Source organism: Haliotis rubra, unplaced genomic scaffold (assembly GCF_003918875.1).
Source record: "Haliotis rubra isolate DU_JTF1 unplaced genomic scaffold, ASM391887v1 Scf31, whole genome shotgun sequence".
Taxonomy (NCBI): Eukaryota; Metazoa; Mollusca; class Gastropoda; order Lepetellida; family Haliotidae; genus Haliotis; species Haliotis rubra.
This window is the reverse complement of record NW_025766980.1, coordinates 934219-950987: the sequence shown is the minus strand read 5'-3', so window position 1 is coordinate 950987 and position 16769 is coordinate 934219.

Below are 16769 nucleotides of genomic sequence, written 5' to 3'. Positions count from 1 at the left end.
ACACATTCACACAAGAAAAATCACTAAAGAGGTGATTCTCATGTTCAGTTTCTCAGTCCTTACTTCCTGTCATGTCTGCCTGAAAATTTGATTTTACAATCTGGGATGTCCGTTTATATCCATTTGAAAACGAAGCAATTCATATTCATTATCGTGAATATGTAGATGAATGTAATACCAGAGTGTATATAAAATGTGGCTCACTTATGATATGTGCATGATCACACTGCACATGCACTATGAAGATGGCGATAACATTTGATTCCCATTCTCATCGGTACAGCAGAAATTGACTCACACCTTTTGCAGACCAGTGAAGCAGGACAGTCATATTGCTGAACAATCTGACTCATATATACGAGTGTTAACTCAATTGTGCGCTTCACATAGAAAGAAATACGTAAAAATGAAATGTTTTGTTGTAGTCAATACATAATGTCATAGAGCTATATTATGACCAGAAATTATTGAGAATTTTAGGAATATGTTTAATTGGATTTCTAGTATAAACAACCTCGACCAGCTATTAAGTGCTTGGTTTCATTCAAGAGAGACTCCGTTAATCCTTTTTCATTAGTTTGTGAAGAGTTATCCCCTTTGTTTACTTGCTAGCAGACGACATTTTCAGTGATCCTCAGTAGGGATGATTTAGAGAAGAGGAAGTTGATTTTAGAGTATTATAACAAGGACATCAGATCAGCTAAAGTGATTTCAAGTAGAACAGGCATCCCTTTGTCCACTGTTTATCGTGTTTTGAAAAATATTGCAAATTGATATGGCACTGAGCACCAGGGAAGCGCAGGTAGGCCCAGAAAATTGACTGTCAGTGACAGGAGGCGGCTTGGTATTCCTGTTTCTAAAAACATACGAAGGAGTTTAGAAAACTTAAGGCTGGATATGATAGATAGAGGAACTGTGGCTGTCTGTAAGGAGATAATTAGAACTGAGCTGCATGCAATGGGTTGGCAGATAAGTCGAGGAATTCCATCACCGATCATGAAACCTGAACAAAAGGAGCGAATGTTGAACTGGTGCTTTCAGCATAGACATTTTAACTGGGACAAGAGTCCTAATACACTGATATTCTGGACCAAACAAACTGAAAAACCTTTGTATCAGCGCCCAAAGTACAGTCCGATATTTAACGTGTGTGGTGGCATATCTGTGTATTTGAAGGGAATATGAACAGTGAGCGGTACACACAGATATTCTCGAGAGACATTTACTTCCATCTGCTCACGTGTTCTATGGAAATGTTTGGATTTTCCAGCAGGACAACGACCCAAAACATCGTTCAAAGCATTCACAGGCCTGGTTTCAAACCCAAAATATGACTTTATTAGATTGGCCTAGCTATAGCCCTGACCTAAATCCAATAGAAAATGTTTGGGGACTTATGAAGGAAAGTGTCAATAAAAATAATCTGACAAATATTGCTGAAATGAAAGAAGAGGTGGTCCGATATTGGGACAGCATGGACCACGACTTTCTAACTTCTTTGATCAGTAATATGCCCCGCCGCATTGAAGCCTGCATTGCTGCCCATGGTGAATTGACAAAACACTAACTGTTCACCTGTCTTTGAATTTGGAGTTATGTTCTGCTAATATTGACATTTAATACGTGAGTAATGAGTGAAAAAAATAATACAATCTTAAATTCTCAATAGTTTCTGGTTGTACTGTATATACAAAGGTCAATGAAGCATATAGATTTGCTGTGACACTTCAGTGAACTAAGTAAGTGAGTTCAGCAATATTCCAGCAATATCATCAGGGCAGTGGTAAAAAATCAAGGGATATGCAGTGATTAAATGCATGTATAAGAAGTGCTCACGTCGTCATCCATATGCACAATATTAGGGAAGAATGCTCCTTCATTTGACAGCAGAAAGATGAAAAGCAGGATGTTAAAGAAGCGAAGGTGAGGCTTGATAACAGACCCTGTCCTGAAAGGGCTGTCATCCTGTATGAACTAGAATTCATTATAGATGACCGACAGGGGAATGAGTGAGCATCACATTGTTCATTCAACACGTTTACAATCCTGACAGCAGTATAAGTCTCTAATGTTAAAATGTTGTTTTACATAATATTCCATATAGATGCTTAGTCATCATCGTCAAAAGCCTTTGCATAACCTTCAACAAATGTATTTAGGGTTGCAAACCCGTAACTACTTATTTAAACCAACACATGTTCAAATCATTTGCCCACACCTGAACATTTGGGTTAGAATTAGTCTTCAGCAACCCATGCATGTCGTAAGAGGCGTCGAACACGATCGGGTGGGCAGGCTGGCATGTACACATGTATGGGTCAAGCGCTATCACAGTCCTGCTTCATTGGTCTATGGGGATCCGAAATGTTCATTTCTAATAGTGTTACAAAAGTCGGAGTAATTCGGACAGTTAACTTAAATTTTCGATATTTGAAAAGTCATGTTTGCTGACGAAATACACAATGCCATTTAGAAAGTGATCAAATGTAACATATGTTATATTTAGGATTACACTTTCTCAGTAAAGTACAAATTCTAGTACTTTTTGAGTTGAGCCCCCTCCGGGATTCGAACTCACACCCTCAGAGTCAGGCACCTAATCACCAGCACACAAAGTCAGCCGCCTAACCCGCTCACTAACTTCCACAAAAATGGAAGTCGGACAACTAAGCCTCTTTACTAAGAACGTGTAATCCCAAATATAACATATGTTACATTTGACCACTTTCTAAATGGCATTGTGTATTTCATAGCTTTTGGCCGTGGTAGCCGTGCCAATTAATACTCATCAGAGGGGTAAACACAGTCCGCAGTTTAGACTTCCAGTTGTCCGACTTCCATTTTTGTAGAAGTCGCGGAAGCTGAGCGTGTTAGGCGGCTGACTTTGTGTGCTGGCGATTAAGTGCCTGACTCTGAGGGTGTGAGTTCGAATCCCGGATGGGGCTTAGCTCAGAAAGTACTAGAATTTATACTTTACTAAGAAAGTGTAATCCCCAATATAACATATGTTACATTTGACCACTTTCTAAATGACATTGTGTATTTCATAGCTTTCGGCCGTGGGAGCCGTGCCAATTAATTCTCATCAGACGGGTCCACAAAGTCCGCAGTCTAGACTACCAGTTGTCCGACTTCCATTTTTGTGGAAGTCGCGGTAGCTGAGCGTGTTAGGCGGCTGACTTTGTGTGCTGGCGATTAGGTGCCTGAATCTGAGGGTGTGAGTTCGAATCCCGGATGGGGCTCAACTCTGTTTGCTGACGCTTATTTCAATCGAAGTCGTATCTCCACGATAGGGCTTCCCAGGTGCATGCATGATATCCTTTATGGATGGACACCATGAATGTTAATTGCAACTGTCGTGTCCAATACCTGAGTTTCGTGCAGCTGCTCTTGCTCACTGTGGACGAGACACATTTTGTTGAAGCGGGCAAGGTATTGATTAACTTAGTACTTAGTACTTGGACCAGTTGTAGGGTTGTCAGAAGCCCAAAACTGATTACCATGGATTAAGTTTCAAATATTTGACGAGCTATTGGCGATTTCTGGCACCAGAGGATGCAACTTTGCCGATAATTTATCACTCAATTTTCGTTCTTTCTTTCTTTTTTTCACGTGAAAATAGTATGGATTCATTTGCTTATCTGTGTAACATCTGCAATCCAGGTCTGATCTCTATGTTTACACGGAAGGCAATCACAATTTGTATTTGTGCAGTGACGCAAATGCTCGGGGAATATATTTCACGTGCATCGAGTAGTGGCGACTGAAACGGTGTTTATAACAGGCTGTCATAAAGCTCTTGATCCTTTTGCTGTTATCAACATCGAGGAGTTCAGGCCATTAATTGTGACTGACATTCCAAGGTATTGTTACAGACCAGAAGGCAACATTGCTTACCCCGTATGACACTCGTGACACCCTACCCCACCCCACCCCGTGGTAAGTAACTCTGATGCATGTGCATGACAGACGCAAATACATTATATACAATGATTAAGACAATATTGCTAAAACAGTAAAGGAGCAATGGTCTTTTGAATTTAGGACAGGATTTTCTACATCATGGCAGCTGCAGAACGTCTACTTTTATAAGCAGCAATTGAACGTACATGTATACACATTATTTGGAGTTTCAACAAATAAGAAATGTGCAGTCGTTTCATTTGGTTATCTGGCGTAAATTTGTCAGTGGATTGTCACTCCTGCTATTTTGGGCCTTTACACCCAGTCAAATCTAACCTTTATCTATCGTTCACGTTTTATATCTAAATAGGCTAGACTATTGTTGAAAAGCTAAGGTGAGTTCTGTTTGTTACAGTCCTTGGTCTAGAATATTATGCCTTTAATATCTGGTGAATAGAATTATGTATGGATACAAACTGAAAAGATCGCTTCTTAACTTCCTGGATGTCTGCTGGAAGTTATTTTGTTGAATCAAATATCTCGTTAATTGGGACGACATGTGAATTGGACATATACATTGTCCACAAACACGAGTGTCTGCAGTTGAAATCACAAACGATAGTTCCGCAGTGAAAACTGACCAGAATCAAGCGGGTTTTACAAACATTAGATGATAGCTTAGCGCTGTCTTTGAGTAGTATGGCATACAGATCCTGAAACAAATGTATCCAAGGAAACCCATGTAAGTCTAGAATATGTGGCTGGTCTAGATTACCTATTCAATGCCTTTCGATTCCAAGATGAGCAAGGGTAAAGTAGCTGATAAAAGTTTAAAAGATAAGTCATCCTGTTAGCTGTGTACCATTTAACTGATCATATCAGGCCGATTTGGGTACCCCTGTGTAAGACGGTAACTTGACACAGCTAATTGCGCTTCTGTTGACAACCGGACGACCAGCAGCCCAGACCTCATGAACGGTGCATTTCCCTCCTGTTCCAACCTTTATGCCGTGTTTGATTCATCCCATTTGAAGCAGGACCAAAGCGCTATATTACTGAATGAGTTGACAGACCAGTGCACTCGAATTTCATTCTCCGCTCCTTGGGGAATACACATTTGCTTTACGAAGCACTAAAAGGCCAACAATTGCCTTCTCACTGGCTACCCATTCAGTGCTTGGTGAACTGGTGCACATTTTGAATAAAATATTTGTCAATGGATACACAACATAAGACACGCGCTTGAGTGGGGGACAACAACGAATCCCACGAAACTCTCAGAGCAGAGCTACGATAGACGATCACATGTTCTAGCTGCTCTTCCCGACCAGTGTATTACTGAGGTAATCTGATATGTTGTTGATGAATTTGCATATCTTCAGTTATCTGAGGACATCTGCTTTAGTAGTCATCCTTGTGCAGCCATTTCAAAAACGATCAACTGTCTGATTGGATATAGCGTTTCCACTATAAGGGAACGAGGGTGGCCCCACATTCGTCCGAAGCTTAATAGGTTTAAAATGACAAGGGAAGAAAAACGGCCTTGATCAAGGTATGTGGATACTATGATCACAACAACACAAAAACTAGATCTGTGACTGCAATATATGTGTACCAAGCCCATAGGACACAGCTCGCCACAGCTAATTGTTCAGTTGTCAGACATGTTGAATTTAAGCTAAAATGAAGTATGAACTGTAGATTAATGTATTTCATTAATAGCATTTTCATGGAAACATCCATTTTCGTGAACCTACAGGAACCACCAGAAAGGAATGGAATATATGTAAAAAGATGAAGACAATAAATAGTAAGTCACATTGTTTTATTGGGTTAACGGCAACAACAACAATAACAAATGTTATTAAAAGAGACATATGGCTTACGACTGCCAATTATCAGCCAAACATTACCCTTCATGTACAGCCCAACACTCACATTTACATGCCTGCACACATTAATGCACGCACGTGTGCACTCACGAGTGCGCCTACATGTCAAAACCCACATCTAATGATATCGGTACATACCGATATACATCCCCTACGTACAAATATCCATTCATCCATCTAAACAAGTGTTCATGCATTCCAGTATACTTACATTGAACTATATATACTCGTACATACAAACTGCAGGATTTGACTGAACACACACAGGCCGGCTCTCTTGTTGAGACAAACATGACAGGTTGTACTGCAAAGTGACTTAAGACGTTTAGTTAATTAACGCTTTAATTAGCGACATTAATTTGTAAAAAGTAAAAATCAGCATGTTTAAACTTCTTACACCTTTACAAATAAGGTAAGTAATATGCAGTAGATAATAGTCTAGACACATATGTAACCATCCGTCACCAGCTCTGGCATTGGTGTTGTGAATCAATACATCTGCAACTAGATAAATGCCTCACGGCTCTGGAAGGCATATTTTCATTTTGATCTGTCAGATTTAATTACAAGGATGTCAACTCTACGTTGACTCTAACCCCACTCCATCTACGCTTCACCACCAGCATACGAGAGGCTACGGGGAAATACTATCTATACATACCATGGTAAATGCTGACGCTTTCACCGATTTCTCATTGCTCCCTTGATTCAGGTTAGATGTGGCCTCCAGCAACCCACACTTGTTCTGTTAACGATCTGGATTGGATGGTCAGGCTCGCTGACGTTTTAGTTGTATGTCATGGTATCTCAGTTGCGTAGATTGATACTCATAATGTTAATCTCTGGATTGCCTTGTTCTTCCTTGATAATTTACTGTTGTCGTCATATGGCTGACAGTGTGGCGCCTGAGGCGATAAACAAACACAAAACATCCTGTTTCAGAAGAAATGAAAACTATCCCATTCTCCACATATGATCAACATAAAAGCTTTAAAAGCTACAATAATATTAGACATGCTTTATATTTTGTAATGAGAATTCGAGTTTCCACTTGGGGGATACACAATTTACATTTCTGAGAAGCAGGGGATTTGAGTGTGTTTTTTGTTAGTAACATGATACTAAGTCACTTTTTCATCACCGACGTATTTATGTCGTGAAGAGGGAAGACTCACTTATTATTTTTGAATTCACATATTTGGTACAACCTGTTCAGAAATGATCTTTCCTTCATCGTTGTAAAAGACCCCACTGTCACAGGAAAGGACCAAGGCCAAACAGGCCACCTTTAATAAATTTTCATGGACCACTGGAATTGCCTAGAGTAAGAACAAGAAAAGAAATTAGACACCACCAGTAGCTTTTTCTCATTGGACTATTAACAGAAAGAGCCCATGGTATAGGCTGGAACTAATATTGTTTATATTCCTTTGATATGATGGGCAAAACCATAGATCGAGACTTTACCAAATCAGACATACACGGCATGTTTAATTCAAATACGTTTTATGGCTATTTCGCATTTTACTGTTTCTTTGGACTGGTTATTATCTAGTGGTGACATGTCAATGTGGTTTTGAAGTTTTAAACATATTCGGATTCTTCCAAGAATATAAAATTTTCGGTTCCTAACATGTGTCAACATGTGCCAATGTCAACGATTGAGAGAATTTATCACAGCATGCTCGCATGGTTTTCAACAGGATGTCACTTGAGATTCTACCTTAACGTTCTTCATATAAATCAAATTTACATCCACGTACATGATAGTTTCCGCTGTAGCACGCTTGCGACGTCCATTTTATTGAACAAATAATAACAAGGATGTATCGATGAGATAAATAGCCACTATATTGTCAGTGCTCATCAGATTTACATTGCTACGCAATTTGATGTGAATTTCACGATGCTTGAACAACTACAAATCGCCTGAGACTTTTTTCTCCACAGAAATTACGACAAGTATACAGTCTAGTGGTGACACAAACCTCAGTAGTTTACACCGTCTAGTGCACATTTCCCGACTCAAGCCGCGGTCCCAACAGACTGGAGGTCCATGCATTTAGTTCCAGGTACCGCTTGTCACGCAAATATCCTGGTTTGAAGATCCACATGGGACCAATGTGTAAAGCCACGTCTCAACGCTCCCCGCCGTCGGAATGTTCGGCAATTACACCTACGTGAAACCCTGTTCACTCTTTTCAGTTACGTTATATATGGTTTTCGTAAGGGGCATCAGGTCTGGTGGCTGAGGTAGTTGAGAAGGCGTAATACGTAAATGGCTTTCCATTTCGGATAATGGCACCTCAGCTTGTTTGACAGTGTTTAGGTGTTATCGCACCCTGTCTGTGTGGATTTAGAGCCTGGCTTACGGCCTGGCAGTCCATATACTGCACATATGTATATATGTAGCTAAAGGTAAAAGAAATATAATGTTAAACACGGTCCAAACAGAGAAAAGGCTTTCATGCTTTGTATTGTAAATAATGTGTACTTAAATAATATAGCCCTCAGCCACTTCAGGAAACATGTAAATAGAAAGGATTGGGGTGTGGTTTAAAGTTCTGTTCAAGTTCGTTTGCTTTACAAGCGAAGGTCGGATGAAATTAGAATAACCTCGGGAAATGGAACATCTAAGTCAATTTTAAGCAATCGTGTTACTGTAAAGGTGGTGCTGTGTTTGTTTAGATAATAGTGATTTAAAGTGAGTAAATTCAGAAGGATGATGTTTGAATCCTTTTATGGTTTTAGTCCCATTTGTGATTCGAACCCACCCTCGCATGGATGAGACTCAATCGCAAAACGTACCACAATCGGTACTTTACTGAGAAAGTGTTCTCGTTGTTTGATGTTTAACGCTGAACTGAAAAAATATTTCATCTGTATGGCGGCACTCTATAAATAATAGGGTCTGGACCAGACAATCCTGTTATCAACAGCATGAACATCGATCAACGAATTTGGGATACCATGACATGTGTCAACCGAGTCTGACCAACCGATCACCTTTAGTCACCTCTTACGACAAGCATAGGTTGCTGAAGACCAATTCTAACCTGGATCTTTATGGGTTACCAAGAAGGTGTACTCCCAAATATAGTGTTACACATCTTCAGTATTGTACTGTAATGCAACGTTTCAGGCAAGACTGAATTATGAACATGATACTGAATATTATGTAAAGTGTTAGGGTTTAGCAATTACTAATAAACACTAAAATAAACACAGACGAGTCTATGGTATTCAATTATAGATTGAATAAACAAGGTTACACTGAAAGGCAGTACATATTTCTAATACAATACTATTGGATCACAAATCTAAAATATTAACTCACAAAATGTTCATATTCCCAGTAAAGACAGATGTACTGATTGAAGATTGTTGACAGCTGTGAAAGTTCATTGTAGAGGAGGCCTCTTGAGAAGTGATCGTGAAACGTTGATGTTAGCAGACAGATGAGCGTAAATCCTAATTTTGTAGTCCCCGTATATACATATCATAAAGTTCCGGAGAATTCTAGCATACACCATTTATCACTACGATAATTTAGAAACTACTGGAAGCCCTCATAGCTTACAGCATTCTGCCGAAAACACCGGAAACAAATGGGAGGTAACTCTAACTGACGCTTAACAGTTGAAATTACATAGCCTAAGCCCAGGATGTGAGTTCAAATCCACACTCAGCGCGTTAAACTTTTGTGACCCATAACAGCTAAAAGTCAATCAATATGACATTTTAATTAACGAAAAGACATCCTCATAACAAAAGACATATAAGAATTATATTCCGTATTAACTGTAAGGATCGGTAAAGGAACTTCTCAGAAGTAATTATAAAATGAGCCATCGTACACAAAAGCCACCTCCTACTTCGTGCGATAGGTATATAAAGATAGACATTAAGTACGACTGGTTCTATTTGTGTGATAGCTTTAGGGCTGAAATAACTATACTCAAGTCAGTAATCATGGCTGCGAACTGTGGAACTGTTATTTCATTGCGTTTTCCATCCACATAACATTACAGCTTCACAAGGATACACTTCTATTCTAGCTCAACATGGAAACTTGAAACCTGAACCCCTTGTGTCTGGCAAACAAATCCGAATTCGGATGAGGAACATAAACCTATAATTCAAAAGGGTGTCAGGAGCTGGGTTTATTTTACGATGCCTTTGAGAGATCTCAGACAACAGAACGAATAAATGTGTTCAAATGAGGCTCTCTTGTCGTTTTGGTTTGACGATGTCACCATGTTCTCAGTCCATCGATCAGCTATCTGTGGTTCGACTGTTTCTGGATGTCAAAGTATCTAGCCGTTACTCTATAGCTTTATTCCCACTTACAATTGGCTCTATATCTATCCATTTGTCCATTACAGAAGCGTACAGACATCGATCTATATATGGCTAGCAACCAGCTATCGCAGTGGAACAGTTGTCGTCCTGCCAGAGAGCATGTGACTTAGTTACTTTGGCTCGCGTCCATTGGAAATGAGAAATATATATATTTATTAATCGAAAGCAAGTTCGGAAGCATTGCAATTACACCAGGAAGAACCTTGCGAAAAGACAGTTTTCGAAAACAAGAGCAGGGTTTTCACACATTCACACAAGAAAAATCCACCAAAGAGGTGATTCTCATGTTTAGTTTCACAGTCCTTACTGCCTGTCATGTCTGCCTGAAAATTTGATTTTACAATCTGGGATGTGTCAGTTTATATCCATTTGCAGACAAAGCAATTCATGTCTTTCAGTGGCATTTAGAAGTTGTACATTGATGTCCAAGATATTTTTATGGATTAACCTTCTTTTTTAATTTCTCTCACAACGTTTCGAGACCATTCCAGGTCCCTTCATCGAAACGTTGTGAGAGAAATTAAAAAAGAAGGTTAATCCATAAATATATCTTGGAAAGCAATTCATGTTCAGTATCATGAATTTGTTGATGAATGTAATACCAGAGCACATATATAATGTGTTTCTTTTTACTGCAGATAAAGGCATGATCATATGGCATGTGCACTAACGGGATCGCGATAACAGTAGGTAAGCCGGATTGTCAACATGTTTTTCCCTATTATATTTGGTACAGTAGATATCGACTGAAACCTTTCACGGGTCACTGCGACCAGATATTAGGTCAGACGAATATTGACAGTGTTTTGATTCACATTATTATCGGTACAGCAGAGATCGACTCACACCTTTCGCAGACCCGTGAAGCATGACAGTGATGTTGCTGAACCATCGGACACATATATACGAGTGTTAACTAAATTGGGTGACTCACATAGGAAAAAACGTAATAGGGAAATATTTTATTGTAGTCAATACATGATATCATAGAGGTATGGAAAGGTCAATACAGCAAATAGATTTGTTGTGTCACATTTGTCAGCGTGTTTAGTTTTACACCGCTTTTAGCAATATTCTAGCAATCAAATAATAAACACAACAGGTACATCTTGGATGAAACATTGTTGCACTGCCTAATACCCCAATTTCACTGGGCTAAGACCTATCAAGACTACCCCGACTAGTGCCGATTCGTCACCTACGATGTAATTGTTCTCAATCGGCCAGTTTTTATTTATACCTTCCTTTTCTACGTAGTATCTACGGTAAATCTACGTAATAGACGACGAAGAGACTGTAGACACTGCGATTGAGCACCCGTTGTTGATACGATTTCGCCCAGTATTGGCCGATTGGTTACGTGTAAATCACGTTTCTGCGGCGATATATCTACGATTCACTCCCGATTCCTCACGATGCTCGCCGACACAGTGATGTAAGGCTTACGATATCGAAGATTCATTACCGTAATTACCAATCACCGATCGACGCCGAGTAAAGTACGTATAATTGCCGAGTAAGACACGTACAATCGGCCTCCAAACCACAAAATGGACCCGATTCTGGGCTATAAAAGCTGACGATGACAGCCGATTCTTATTATCTAGCAACATGCTCACAGCTGCACAACTACTTCTTCTGCTGCATTAACATATGGGATTGAACATATATATCTATCAATACAGAAGGAACCAGAAAGAAGAAGAAAACAGAAACAGTTTTGGGTACGTCCGTGGTTGAGGTTGGAAAGAAGAACTTTGGAAACTATGACAATCTCCTATCGGAATTCACATTCTTGTTTCTTCAACTATCTGCGAATGCCTCCAGATATAGTTGATGAACTGCTTAATTCCCTGTCTCTCAGACTTACCAAAAAAGACACCAACTTCAGGAAGGCCCTGCACCCTGGTCTGAAGTTAGCAGTTACCATAAGGCACCTAGCCTCTGGAAACAAGAACCCCTCCCTCTCCTACCACTTCAGAGTGTCAAGACACACCATAGCCATCTTTCTCCCAGGGATGTGTCAAACCATCATAGACCACTACAAGGATACAGTGATTGCATGTCCATTCACTCAAGGGGATTGGAAGACCATCAACCTGGAATTCGATATGGAATCTCCCTCATTCTGTTGGTGCCCTCGATGAAAAACATATCGCGATTCGTCAGCCACATTGTAGTGGAAGCCTCTACCACAACTACAAGGGTTTCTTATCCATCGTCCTGTTGGCCCTTGTAGATGCTAATTACAGATTTCTATGGGTGGACTTCGGATGCCTGGGTCATATGTCAGATGCTCAAATCTTCAATGCCTCAGAGTTGAAGGAGTGTAAAGAAGATGGCAGCATATCCTTGCCCGAACTTGAACCATTGCCAAACGATGATTTGGATACTTCATACTTGCAGATGATGCATTTGCCCTTCGTCAATACCTAATGAAACCCTACTCAAGAAGAGGTCTGTCAGAAGCTGACCTGATTGCCAACTACAGGATCTCCAGAGCAAGAACAGTCATGGAGAATGGCAATTTCTTCTCAACACTTCGCAACAGGGTCCAGATGTGGTTATGATTATGGTTGAAGCTGCCGTGTGTCTCCATAACATTGAGCGAATGAGGTACACAGTGTTGCAAGAAATCATGGTGGACAAGGATGCTGCTGAACACAACCTCATCCCTGGGCAGTGCCGTAGTGCTCCTCCATTGATTGTGGAGACTCGCCCTGAGAGACGGTAGAGAGCGCATCCTGGATGTCTGCTGGTGGTGGGTGATCTCACCCTCTTCCTGTTGGCTGTTTTGTTTGATCTTGCCATGTTTACATTACAGCAGTTGAAATTGGAGTGATGTTGACATTGATCGCCGGTGCTTTTATACCTTTTTTATCAGTCTGATGTGAATGGTGCAAATCGTGAGTGAAACGTGAACATTACGCAAGTGGATCGTGTCTTATTTAGTAGGAATCGTTCTGATCCGTGGCTTTGACATCTCTGCTTTGTTAGGCAGTTAGCTTGTCGGTTCTATGTTGGAGATGTGTCGGGAGGTAATCGTGGTTGATCGGGTGTGAAGTGTGGCATTACGGGGATGACACGTGGCCGTTTCTGCCACTCAATAATGGCACGACTCGTTCACGCTTCACCTACGGTTAAGCCGATTGCTCATGGTGATTGTCGATGCATTCCCGACTCACTGACGACTATCCTGATCAGTCACGCATAACTTAGGACTTTTTTCAATCGGCTCATGTTTTTGGCCGACTACTCAAGGTATATTTCCGACATTATACTGTCGCTGGCGATTTTATAAAAAGAAATGCAATCGGGACCGATCGCAGCCCAGTGAAGTGGGGGTATAAACAAGTATCAGGACAGCGGAACCATGTGACCGTCAACTCTGCAACCACAGAAACAAAATGCTGTCCCATCAGCTGACAAGAGTTTGACCTCAGTTTTCCAAAATACCTGACATAAACGGAACACGTGAAATTTCAAGTCGTAAGCAACCTCCTGTTGAAAGTAGCGCAAAGACTCTTTTGAAGGAATATATAGGTGTGCTCCTCCACCAGGACAACCCGACAGTGCACGAATCTGTAATTGCAATAGCTGCAATCAACGAGTGCAACTTTCAACTCCTTCAGCATCTACCATAATCTTCTGGAAATTTCATCACCAGTACCAAAGCCTATGTTGACTCGAATGATGTGGTTACGTTTTGACCAAAAGGCTTTTACGAAGCTGGTATTGAATCCCTACAGAATTCTGCCATAATCTGAATATGTGAACCAACGGGTAGGGGTACTATGAAACCTTGTACCGTTCAGGCTGAGTGACGATTACAGTCACTGTGTGTAACCGACTGCTTGGAATAATATGGCTTTTAACACTTAAGATCCAAAACAACAGGCTAATTATATTGTGTCTGGTGATATGGTATTTCCGCTTTCACAACACATACTGATTCTGATGTGCCATCCCTATCTGATGCCAATGACCATATATCCCGTCATAACCGTGAACACGAGGTAAGGGTGTAGCTAATACTTACTTGAAAACAGTTTTGTTACCTGGAGAGGGTGTAGCTTATACTTGGCAGTATTCATCATTGACATTGACGTGATTGAATGTTGTTTTGCGTGTTCCATAAACATGGTGTGTCTTCATCGTCAAAACCCTTTGCATATCCTTCAACAGGTTTATTTAGGTTTCCCGACACGTAAGTACACATTTAAACCCACAGGTTTTCAAATCATTTGTTCACTCTGGTAATTGCTGTTAGAAGTGGTCTTCAGCTACCCATTATTGTCGCAAGAGGCGACTAACGGGATCAGGTGGACAGGCTGACTGACTTGGCTGGCACATGTCATCGTATCCCAGTTGCGTAGATCACTTGTTGATCACTGGATTGTGTGGTCCAGATTGGATGATTTACACACCGCCGCCCTATGGCTCTTTCTCAGTAAAGTACAGATTGGAGCACGTTTTGTGATTGAACAAACAAAAACTGTAGGATTGACAGGCGCATAAAACTGATTACGATGGATTAGATTCAAATGTTTGAAGGGCCATTGTTGATTTCATTCGTATTTGTCATGTGAACATAGCATGGATTTGTTTGCTTATCTTTGAAACAGCTGTCACCCACGACTGATCGCTATGTATGCTTACTTGTGTACAGACGCAATTGCGAAATGCTCGGGGAATGTATTTTGCGTGCATCACGAAGGGGCGACTAAAACTGAGTTTGTGTTAACATTCATTTGTAAAGCTTTGGATTTTTGGGAGGACATTCGAAATAACTTGTAAAAATAATTAAATTTATTCAACAACCTTCTCATGTTTGATTTATTTTTCTACAATGACTTGTTAGACACACACAACTGTAACTCTCTAACTTATGACTACTTAGAGAATAGTTGTATTTCATGTAATCTGTATATATTTATATATATTTAAAAATATTATATTTATGCAATGGTCAGTATCGATGACGTCAAATCCTCCATTTCATGTTGTATTATACGTTGCATGGGAGCGGTGTTAACATAAGCTGTAATGCTTGTTCACCAATCCCAATTCATCTTCATGAATAAAAATATGTTTAAATCAAATAACTTGTTACAGGCCACAAGGCAAACATTGCTATCCCCGTTTGGCTCCCGCGGCCCCTCGTGGTAAGGGAAGTAACTCTGTAGATATTGATGACTGCCGCCAAAATCTTGTATACTGTGATTAAGACAATATTGCTGAAACATTTAAGGAACTATGGAACTTTTGAATCATAGAAGCTGTATCATAGAAGCTGCAGAATTTCTGCATTCAAAAGCCAGAAACAGGACTGAATTTGTACATATCGTTTTGAGTTTCAAGAAATCAGAGTCGAAATGCGCAGTCGTTTCATTTGATTGTCTGAGGTCATTTGTCAGTCTTGATTGTCACCGTTGCTATTTTGGACTTTAACGCCCAGTCAAATCTGTTTCGCTGGCGAACTGACTTTTCTCTGGCGTTTACGTCAAATATCTAAATAGCCTAGACTTTTCGTGAAATGCTGAGTTGGAATTCACTTTGTTACAGCCGTTTTTGTAGACTATGATCTTGCTTCAGTATACCCTACATGTGAACAAATGTATGTATGAACACACACAGAGAAGATCGCTTTTTAATCTTCGTAGACAATGATGTCTGCTAGTTGTGCGTTGGATCAAATATCTCGTGAAATTGGACAACATTTGAATCCGGTATATTAATTGTCAATAAACACCACATATTACAGCGGGCATGATTTAATGTTCTGTGTACGAGTGTCTGCAGCTGAAATTATAAACGCAAGCTCCACAGCTACAGACTAACTATAAAGGAGTGGGTTATACAACCATGAGGTGATAGCTTAACGCACGACGAAGGTCTTTGATGTTATTTCCATGAAATCCGAGAGTATGGTGCTGTCAGACAAAGCGTCGTTTCGAAACCAAAGGTGAATTTCAAACTCATGTTGAGAAGACAAATGCAACGCAAGGATGAGATAAAGTAGCTGATAAAAGATCAAACGATAATTGACCTTGTTAGTTGTTTATCATTTAGGTGATCATATCTGGCCTATTTGTAATATGGCAACTCGTAACAGGTAATTGCGCTCCCGTCGACAACCGGACAACCAGCAGCCCAGACTTCGTGAACGGTGCATTTCCGTCCTGTTCGAAACGTTATGGCGTATTTGATCCATCCCGTTTGATGCAGGCCCTAAGCGCTATATTACTGAATGAGTCGTCAGACCAGTGCACTCGATTTTCATCCTCCACTCCTTGGGGAGTACACATCTGCTTTACGAGGCGCTAAAAGGTTAACAGTTGTCGTCTCCTCGTCCTGGCTACCCATTCACTGCTAGGTGAACTGACGCACATTTTGGATAAAACATTTGCCTAGGATACACAACATAAGACACACTTAATTGGGAGACAATCCCTGGAAACACTCAGCAGAACTGCGATCTAACTGCTCTCGGCGACCAGTGTCTGCGCCTTACTTGTGACCTGTACACTGTAGACAGGACAAAGTGTCTCCAAATATAGCATCGCTATTACCTAACAACCGAGCCATGTTAATTGTATATCCGAGCTAGTT